General features: G+C 42.2%; 1 long non-coding RNA gene and 4 other non-coding genes across 5 annotated transcripts; all 5 read right to left on the bottom strand.

Annotated features, from left to right (window-relative positions):
• Positions 1-285: 285 nt before the first annotated feature.
• TRNAL-CAA (transfer RNA leucine (anticodon CAA)) lies at positions 286-391 on the bottom strand. The gene is made up of 2 exons: positions 354-391; positions 286-331 (listed from the first exon to the last, which is right to left on the bottom strand). It is a non-coding gene; the product is annotated as a tRNA-Leu (tRNA).
• A 3,088-nt stretch (positions 392-3,479) lies between these two features.
• TRNAL-CAA (transfer RNA leucine (anticodon CAA)) lies at positions 3,480-3,585 on the bottom strand. The gene is made up of 2 exons: positions 3,548-3,585; positions 3,480-3,525 (listed from the first exon to the last, which is right to left on the bottom strand). It is a non-coding gene; the product is annotated as a tRNA-Leu (tRNA).
• A 3,458-nt stretch (positions 3,586-7,043) lies between these two features.
• On the bottom strand, positions 7,044-8,460 carry LOC144457634 (uncharacterized). The gene is made up of 2 exons (XR_013487105.1): positions 8,200-8,460; positions 7,044-7,216 (listed from the first exon to the last, which is right to left on the bottom strand). It is a non-coding gene; the product is annotated as an uncharacterized LOC144457634 (long non-coding RNA).
• On the bottom strand, positions 7,468-7,540 carry TRNAV-CAC (transfer RNA valine (anticodon CAC)). The gene has a single exon. It is a non-coding gene; the product is annotated as a tRNA-Val (tRNA).
• TRNAK-CUU (transfer RNA lysine (anticodon CUU)) lies at positions 7,909-7,981 on the bottom strand. The gene has a single exon. It is a non-coding gene; the product is annotated as a tRNA-Lys (tRNA).
• Positions 8,461-8,556: the final 96 nt, after the last annotated feature.

The raw sequence follows: 8,556 nt of genomic DNA, 5'->3' as shown, positions 1-8,556 counted from the left end.
GGCCTGATCCCATGTTAGCCTCCCACATGGGAAGAAGTACATCTCATAAATTCTTTAGCAACTACTATGGGCAGCCCAATTCTTGTCCAGCACACTTCATGCTTCTTCCGGTATTAGGCTTACAACTCCCTTACCCTACTTCTTACAGCCTCTCTCCTTTTTCCCTACCAATTTTTGAGCTGCGATTCCTCCTATACGACATTTTTGTGTCTACGTTGTTGTTCTATCCATTTGGGATTTTCTTGGCCAAGGTCCTAGAAAGTCCGCGAGTCCCAAAAAACGGTATGTCAGAAGTGGGATTTGAACCCACGCCTCCATGCGGAGACCAGAACACTCACAGAGGAAGACAGAGCCTTGAGTCTGGCGCCTTAGACCACTCGGCCATTCTGACACCCCGGAGCTTATGTTTTCTATTATAGCTGATACTCAGTTCCCTGCCCTTCTTCCTACCTTGTATGAGTTGGACCTCACTGAAAACCACTGAACAATAGCCCTTGTGCTTCTCATTTTCTTCTAAGACCAGAAAAACAGAATAAAACCAGTCTAGACGTCCTACTGTCTCATTTCTCTTTCTCTTGAAGATAAGTTTCTCATCTTCAGATAGTATCTTTCAATTGATGAAACGCTTGTACCTTTCTGTATTCCTTTTGTTTCCCAAGTTTCCATTTTAAAGTGTGTTAATTCAGTTCTGGCCGTTTCAGTTCTGGCCGTTTCATCGAGAATGCTCGGAAATTCTCTATTTCAATAAAGGTTAATTTTTCTCCTTGTAGGATCACACTTAGTTTTGATTTATTTATTCTTGGTTGTAAGAGTATCTTTTGCTTTTTTAAATTTTGCATTGCAAAGCTTTCCACTTCTACAGAGTGGAAGCTGCCAGTATCCTGACTGTGGTTACTTGTTATTTAAACTCTTGTCGTTTGCAGTATTTTTCTTTTACTTGGAAGCTCTGGATATTGACTATGTTTCTGGGAGTTTTCTTGTGTATTTTCTTTCAGCAGGTAATTGCTAGATTCTCTCTATTTTCACTTTATCTTTCGTTTAAAAGAAATCAGGCACTTTTATGAACTCTTGAAATATAGTATCCAATTTTTTTCTTATGATTTTCAGATAGCCTAATAATTCTTATATTATCTATCTTTGACCTATTTTCCTGGCCACTTATTTTGGGTAATATATGTATATATATTTCTTCCTTTCCCCCCCATCTTTTAATTTTAACACTTTCTTTTGTTTCATGAGTAGTTTCTTTTTAGTTAATTCTAATTTTCATGCAGTTAAATTCTTGGATATGGTTAATCATCACCTTTTCAAAGCTGTTCTCCTCATTTTTTTTTCCTCCCTAGTTATTCCATTTTATATTTCTTGTTTAATTTCTTCCGGATATTCTCCTAATCTTTATGAACAATGTGTTCTTTTCTCCCAGGATCTACTTAGATTTATTGTGGAGTTATTCTTTTTTTCTAGGTTTATCCCTTGGGTTTCTCTGAGTTCAAGGTCTTTCTTCGTTTTGGGAGTGGAGTGGGGGAGTGTCATTTTCTTCCTTTTACTCCTATATTGTGCTTGAGTTAAACTCTGTCCTATTCTTCTGGATGGTGTGGGTAAGCTCTGTTTAACATCAAATTGGCCTAAGACTAGGCCTTGTCTTATACAGTAATTATCTGGCCTTGTTTTCTATTTTGGCTCAGGCCCAGACTACCTGGAGACTTAGTTGGACATAGGCTAGTTATTGGGTCAGGCACATGCTGCCTGGATATTATCTGAACCTGTCTCCTGCTGCAGCTGGGGCCCCTGAGTCACTGAAATTAGGCCCTGTCTTCTGCTGTGGAACCAGGCTGGTTTGTGTTTCACCTTCTTCCTACCCTGGCTTTTTTTCTGCTAAGGACTTAAATTCCTCCATGCCTTAGGAGATGGTCTGCAGAGCTGAGAAGGGGAAATCTGAATTCTGGACCTCAGCATTATAATGAGCCATTTCTTTAGAAACCCATGAAAAATGAGGGGACAAAAATGGTCTTCTAGTCCTGAGTAGCAAGTGGACAAAAGCTGAAGTCTGAGGGAGGACAACTCATTATTGACCAACTTGGAATTGGTCAATACCACTTACAGAGTACAGGGAGAGTAAAGCAAAGGGAGATGTAATTGTTGCTTTCCCGAAACCTGAGTAAGGACAAGGATTTAAGAATCTTGCACAGCTTCACTGACAAAAATTTAGGGGATGAAGAGTAATGGAGTGATCAGGCTGGAGTCAACAATATTAAAATCACTTTAGCCTTTTATTTGCATCCCAGCACTTAGCACAGTATCTGGCACATAATAAATAGGCACTTAATAAATGTTTATTGATGTACTGGTTAATGAATATTTTTACAGTATTTTAAGGCTTAAAAAGGGACCCCCTCCAACCCCAATCTTGTGAGGTGGAAGCAGCAGCATGTCAGGCTGTATATAGTAAAAATATTATCCCATTTTACAAAAGGAGAAATTGAGGCTCCCCTCAAGAGGGGAAGATGCTTCTATCCCCTCTTTCAACAAATGTAAACCCAGCAAACTTTTATTAATGGACTAGTAGCTTTGAGGCATTTTGCTAGGAGTTAATTAAGAATAATAAAAATGAAACATAGGATTTCAGGCCAGAACACTAGATCTTAAGGTGTCATTTACTATTTGGGTGACTTTAGGCTTAGCACAGCATGTGGCACATAGTAGGAGCTTAATAAATGCTTGTTGACTGATATATCAAGTTGTCTCCCCAAAAGTTCATTTCTCTCATGTACAAATGAAAGGAGGTGGACTGAATGGCCTATAAGACCTCTTCCAGTTTTAAATCTATGAACCCGGTGTTCAGATTGTTACAACTGATGAAGACAAAACTGTCAACTTCATCTAGGAGATCTTTCTGAAGTAAAGTATTCCACAACAAACTCCATGCAAGTTAAATCCTCCCTGATAATAGTGTCCAGCAAATCCTGCCCTGTGGCATCCAGAGTGAATAAATTCATTACCCACTACAGATTAGCAATAGTAATGATAACAATAATAGCTAGCACTTATGATTATTGTTTTAAGGTTTGCCAAGTGCTTAGTACATATTACTGATATCAGTACAGATAGAGAGAATGGAACATTAATAGATCTTCAGAAGGAATATTTATGTGAAAATATATTTTGTCACGTGGAATGGCTTTCTGGGGGAGGGGGAGAGCTACTGGGGAAAACTATGATGATGTAAAAAACAAAAGAAATCAATAAAAACTGGTTGTTTTTTTTTTAAAAGCTTTATCTGTTGAGATTGGCTGTTCCTTAAAAGTGATTTTGAACGAAAAAGGTCTTACCGTTCTGGACAGACATGTTTGAGTCAAAAGTTAAAAAAGAAAAATTCAGCTCTTCCCTTAAAAATGTCGATTTGAAGGATAGAAAACAAATTTTGAACTCATTTCGTTTCTTAATGTCAATCTAAGTGAGGAAAATTAAAAGGCTTGACGTGTCAGAAGTGGGATTTGAACCCACGCCTCCATACGGAGACCAGAACACTCAGAGAGTAAGGTAGTGCCTTGAGTCTGGCGCCTTAGACCACTCGGCCATCCTGACACCACAGTCGACGGGTTCCCTTTGAGCCTATTCAAGGAATACACAGACAGGCTCACTTCCAATTGGTGAAAGGGATTAAAAGGGGCGTTAACGAAATAAGAGAAGCGGAGTCCGCAATCGCTGTGAGCAGACTAGACGTCACAGCGACCTCTACAGAGCGGGAAGTCTTCGGTATGACCAGAGAATGCAAGAAAATACGCATGAACTCTACGAGCAGAGATCAGAGACCAAGATGGACACAATAATCTCGGCATGGAGATCCAGGGGGATTAAAAAATAAAATAAAGTAGAAGATGGTAAGATGGAGAACAAAAGTGGGTGATCCAGAGATGACCAAAGTGAGATAGCCCCGGGAAGGGAAATCAATTCAGGACCGGGACCCTCCAAATATCAATATCTTATTTGTACTTAGCTTTTGCACGTTGTGGGCCCCATTACACTGGGAGCTCCCTGAGGGCAGGGACAGTCCTTCTGCTTTTTTCTGTGTGTCCTCTGCCCTTAGCATAGTATGTGGCACCCAGTCGTTCAATACATGCTTGTTGGCTGCCTGGATAAAGCTTAGAGGATGAATGGCTTAAGGACGAACAAGGGCCTTCCGAGAGAATGAAACAGACCCTGGCCGCTGTACCCACACAGACATCGAGCCCTAACCGGGGAGGGCGCGGGGCTCCCAAATCATTCGATGAAAGAGGAGAAACACAAGAGAGTAATATTGGAAAGAAAACGAATTGTAACTGAAATGATAATAAAATCCGTTGTGTAATGTTCAACCAATTTCTCTGCACCATTCCGGGACCGCCGGGGTATCAGCGAGGTGCAAACTCCTAGCTGGTCAAGACCGGAATCCAAGAGGTTAACTCTAGGTTAAGCCGCAAGGGTGGTGATTGACAGGAGAGACATCCTATCCTGCGGCAACTGGGAGGGCGGAAGTCACCACCCTGGAGCCCCGGCTTGGGTAACAGACCGGAAGCGGCGTGGCAGGTGGCTATTTTCTCACCCCTGGTACCTTTGGCACCTGTCCCCAAACCTGCAAAGGTGGGGGAGACCTTAAAGGCAGTGGTGCCGGAGGTGACAGCGCCCCGAGAGAGACCGAGACCAGCCGGAGCCGGGGGGCACAGTTGCCATGGAATAGAGAGCGGAGCTGAAATATCATCCCTACCCCACTCCAGGTCCAAATGCTTTTGCCAGGACGGGCCCCCCATTCTCCTTCGCACCCGGCACGACTTGCACTTTCCCTCCAAAACTCATCTGATTTTTTAAAAAATAATTTTTTTCATTTCTGCCTACTTAGCCCCCCCCTTTTTTAAACAGTATTAATATAAAACCATGATTGACTGGAAGTTCTGAAGTCTTCAGTGGCTTTAAACAGTACAAAGACTTTTGGGACACCCTGTCACCAAGGCTGAAAGGTAGAATAGATGGAGGGGGAGCCCAGGTACTTAGAGGTTCGCATTCTAATCGCTGGAGCTCTCATTTGGGAGTTCCAGGGGAAACAAAAGATATTTTATTGGAACATAAAAAATTATAGCTCTCTAGAAGCAGAGAAAAAAAAATGAATCCCTATGCTATTCTGGACATAGGATGAGCCAGTGGTGGCAATTTTCTGGGTGGGAGATTTAGTAAATGGGCTAAACAGTAAACCTTATCAAAGGCAGTGGCTTTAGACAGTTCTCCTTTCCTTTGTCCCTCTTCCCGAGTTTAAAGAATCCCTTCTTTCCTATGTTAAGTTTAAAAGGTTGGATGGAAATACTTTCTGGGTGGTTATTTTTATTAATAATGCTAACATTTTAATAGAAAAGGACAGTGACACTCATGCCAAAGACCCCTCATGTTGATGGACTCACAGTTTATATGCCCTCAGAAGAGCAGGTGTACCTTAGGATGGCAGTCAACTGTGAGGGTTAACAATTAGGCAGAGAATGAATATTATAAAGAGAAACTCATTCTAATGAAGGTCTTGAGGTCTTGACTTGGATCACCCAAATCTTGGTGAAAGAGACTTGTCAATTTCCATATCACCTGTCTGACAAAAAGGAGAATCCACATTTGCCCAGACCTGTCTGAGTAAACACAATGAGCAGAAATAGTCTTTGAGAAAGATTTCCCATATCAGTTGATTTCTGCATGAGGAAGTAGAAAAGGGAGAAACCTCAGTCCTGATTTCAATAATTAGTTATTTATAGAAGAAACAATCATTTTTCTTACCTAGAGGTGGAATGATAGGTGGTAATTAATTGGGAAAGAGTGATGTTACGGGCCTTCCACAGAGAGACAAAGTGGGGAGTTGTCCTTGGCCAAAACAACTCTTATCCTCAAACACTGCTAGACTAAGATAAATAAGGAAGCCACAAAGGAGTGGAAAAAAATGTTCCTGGGGCAGGCAGACCCAGTGGCCCAAGGCAGAAAAGAATTCATACCTATATAACAAGAAATTGTTTGCATATTATATAATAAGTCCTTGCAATTTTGCTTTTGCAAAATGTTCATGCAATTTTAATTCACTTTCTTGACTATTTCCAATTTATCCTGCATACATTCATGTACATGCATGACAAACATACACACAATTTTTATGTGGTGGTTAGCATGTTTCTCCCTCTGAGCTCCTTGAGAACAGGGGCTAGTTTGTGTCTATTTGTACCAGGCAATTAGTAGCTTACATGCTGATTTGACTGATTGTTTTCATTTCACTTGGCCATTAGGATCAGAGATTTAGAATTAAAAGAGACCTTAGAGGTCATGTGGTTGCTCCCTTTTTTTTTCCAAGATGAAGAACTGAGGCCAAGAGAAATGAAATGACTTGCCAAAAGTCACACAGTAAGCATCTGGACAGAGCTAGAAATGGTATCCAGAACCTTTGTTTCAGGTGATGTTAATTCAGGGCAGTGAAATTTAGAGGGTGCTAACAGTTCTATTCTGATGTGTTCATCCTACCCTCAGTGTGTACTCCAGGTGAACTAACTCAACTTCCCTTAGCAATGCTGCCAGTTTATATACATCAGATTTCTTTCCTTCTGGTGGCCGCATTCTTCATCCTCATTTCTTTAGTAGCATAGAAATCTCTAGGTTTTCCAGGGTATGCCACCTAACTTCTGGGTTGCACCCTAAATGACCTGCCCCAATTGATATCTTCCTTTACACTATTTGTCTCAGACAAAAATTATTAGCGAAGGCACTGTTTCTTTTTGAGGGATAAAGGTTAAGGTAAAACAAACTTACAGTACTCAACAACCAAATTACAGTACTCAGCAGTCAACAAGAAGAGAATGGAGGGGAGAGAGAACAAAGGCTGAAACCTTTTAAGTTTCCAAGCAGTTGCTTTTAAAGAACTATGTAAATATAGAGAAGAATATCGGAGTTCACAAAGGAGAACAGGCCCCCTTGAGTAGACAGGGAGAGAGGGAAATAATGTAATATCATTATATAAATGGTGATATAATTCAATTCAAAATCTTGGCCTTTTTCATGATAATTCAGAAATGTTTTATGTTTTTACAGAAATCCTGGAGAAAATAATTGTCACTTCAAGGTTCAGTAAGTTGAAAACAGTGGGCTGTGTAGAGACAACACATAACGATTCTGAAATGAGGTTTCCTCCGGAATGAGCAGACCCAGATAAATTGTGGAAGGGCTAGAAAATTTAAATACACAAAATATAAAAGTATATGTAATATAAAATGATGATATAATTACCGTATAAGATACTGAAGAATACATATATAATAACGCATAAAATGGCAAAATCCGACTTTGGTATCAATTGGATTAGAATCGCTTATACCAGCAATTTAAGCATTAGGTTTAGTATCCCCGGGGAGGGGGAGAAAAGCAAACAAGGACTTCGTATTGAGACTAAGGGGAGGGGAAAAGCACAGAGGCCGCTGTTTCCGCCCGGTTTCGAACCGGGGACCTTTCGCGTGTGAGGCGAACGTGATAACCACTACACTACGGAAACCAGCTGTGAGCACCCTTCCCACAACTATTAATAATGGGAGGAAGATGGCACTGGCCCAAGCTTGTTGATAAACTAGCTTTTGACACCTTTGCATGAGGGACACAGTGTGTGTCGCTATGCAAGTCACTTAAATACTTACCAAGCTTCCGTTATCTGAAAAGGAGCCATACCCGACCCAGGGCAGCCAGTCCAACTCTTCGCAAATTATGGTTTAACTAGGGCGTGGGGGAAAGGGGTTTGGCCTCAACCCACAGACAGCCTCAAAGTTTAAAGAACCTTGGGTGAACGTATTTTTCACCTGTGCCTGTAGTGAAGTTTAAGGGGCACTTTTCTCTATAAACTGTAGGTGTAGGAAAAAAAGTACGGCGCGCCCAACGTGGGGCTCGAACCCACGACCCTGAGATTAAGAGTCTCATGCTCTACCGACTGAGCTAGCCGGGCAACTGACAATACATATTGCTAATTCCTTTTTTCAAAAAGTATCAAGTTGTCCCCAAACGCTCGACGGCTTTCCCCCCTTTCTCCTATAAGAAAAGCACCAGCAGGGAAAACGCCCCTTTTCTGGAGCTGGACTCCACGCAGGCCGTGAAGCGGCCTCCCTCCCTATCCTGCCAGCACCCCTTCTTTAACAGCAATGCTAAATAATTCCCCATTCTCGCCTTGCCGCCCTCTTGGCCCTGGTGTTTCCCTTCTATTTTTCTCCTCCCTCTCTGACGGTCTCCACTAATCCTCTCGTTTCGAGGGGAGCGCGCAAAACCAAGTCACATCAAGTCAAGGCAACCAGCGGGCGCCGCCTGAGGTCTCCTGGAGGGCAGCACGTTCCAGGCAGGGAACAGACCGTAAACCTGGCCGGACGCGGCTCCGCGTTCAACGAAGTTCGTCCAAAGCCGAGCACGCACGCGCAGGAGCTCGGTGAGGAGGGGTGGGGTTCCGAAACCACATGCATAGTGAAAGGTTAAATTCGGGGGCGGGGCTTCGCGGAAATGCTCTCTGCTCACGTGAGTTCCCCGGCAGAT

This window comes from Phascolarctos cinereus, unplaced genomic scaffold (assembly GCF_003287225.1).
Source record: "Phascolarctos cinereus isolate Bilbo 61053 unplaced genomic scaffold, phaCin_HiC Scaffold_5;HRSCAF=322, whole genome shotgun sequence".
Taxonomy (NCBI): Eukaryota; Metazoa; Chordata; class Mammalia; order Diprotodontia; family Phascolarctidae; genus Phascolarctos; species Phascolarctos cinereus.
Note: the sequence above shows the minus strand (reverse complement) of the source record. Positions and strands in the feature narration are given on the sequence as shown.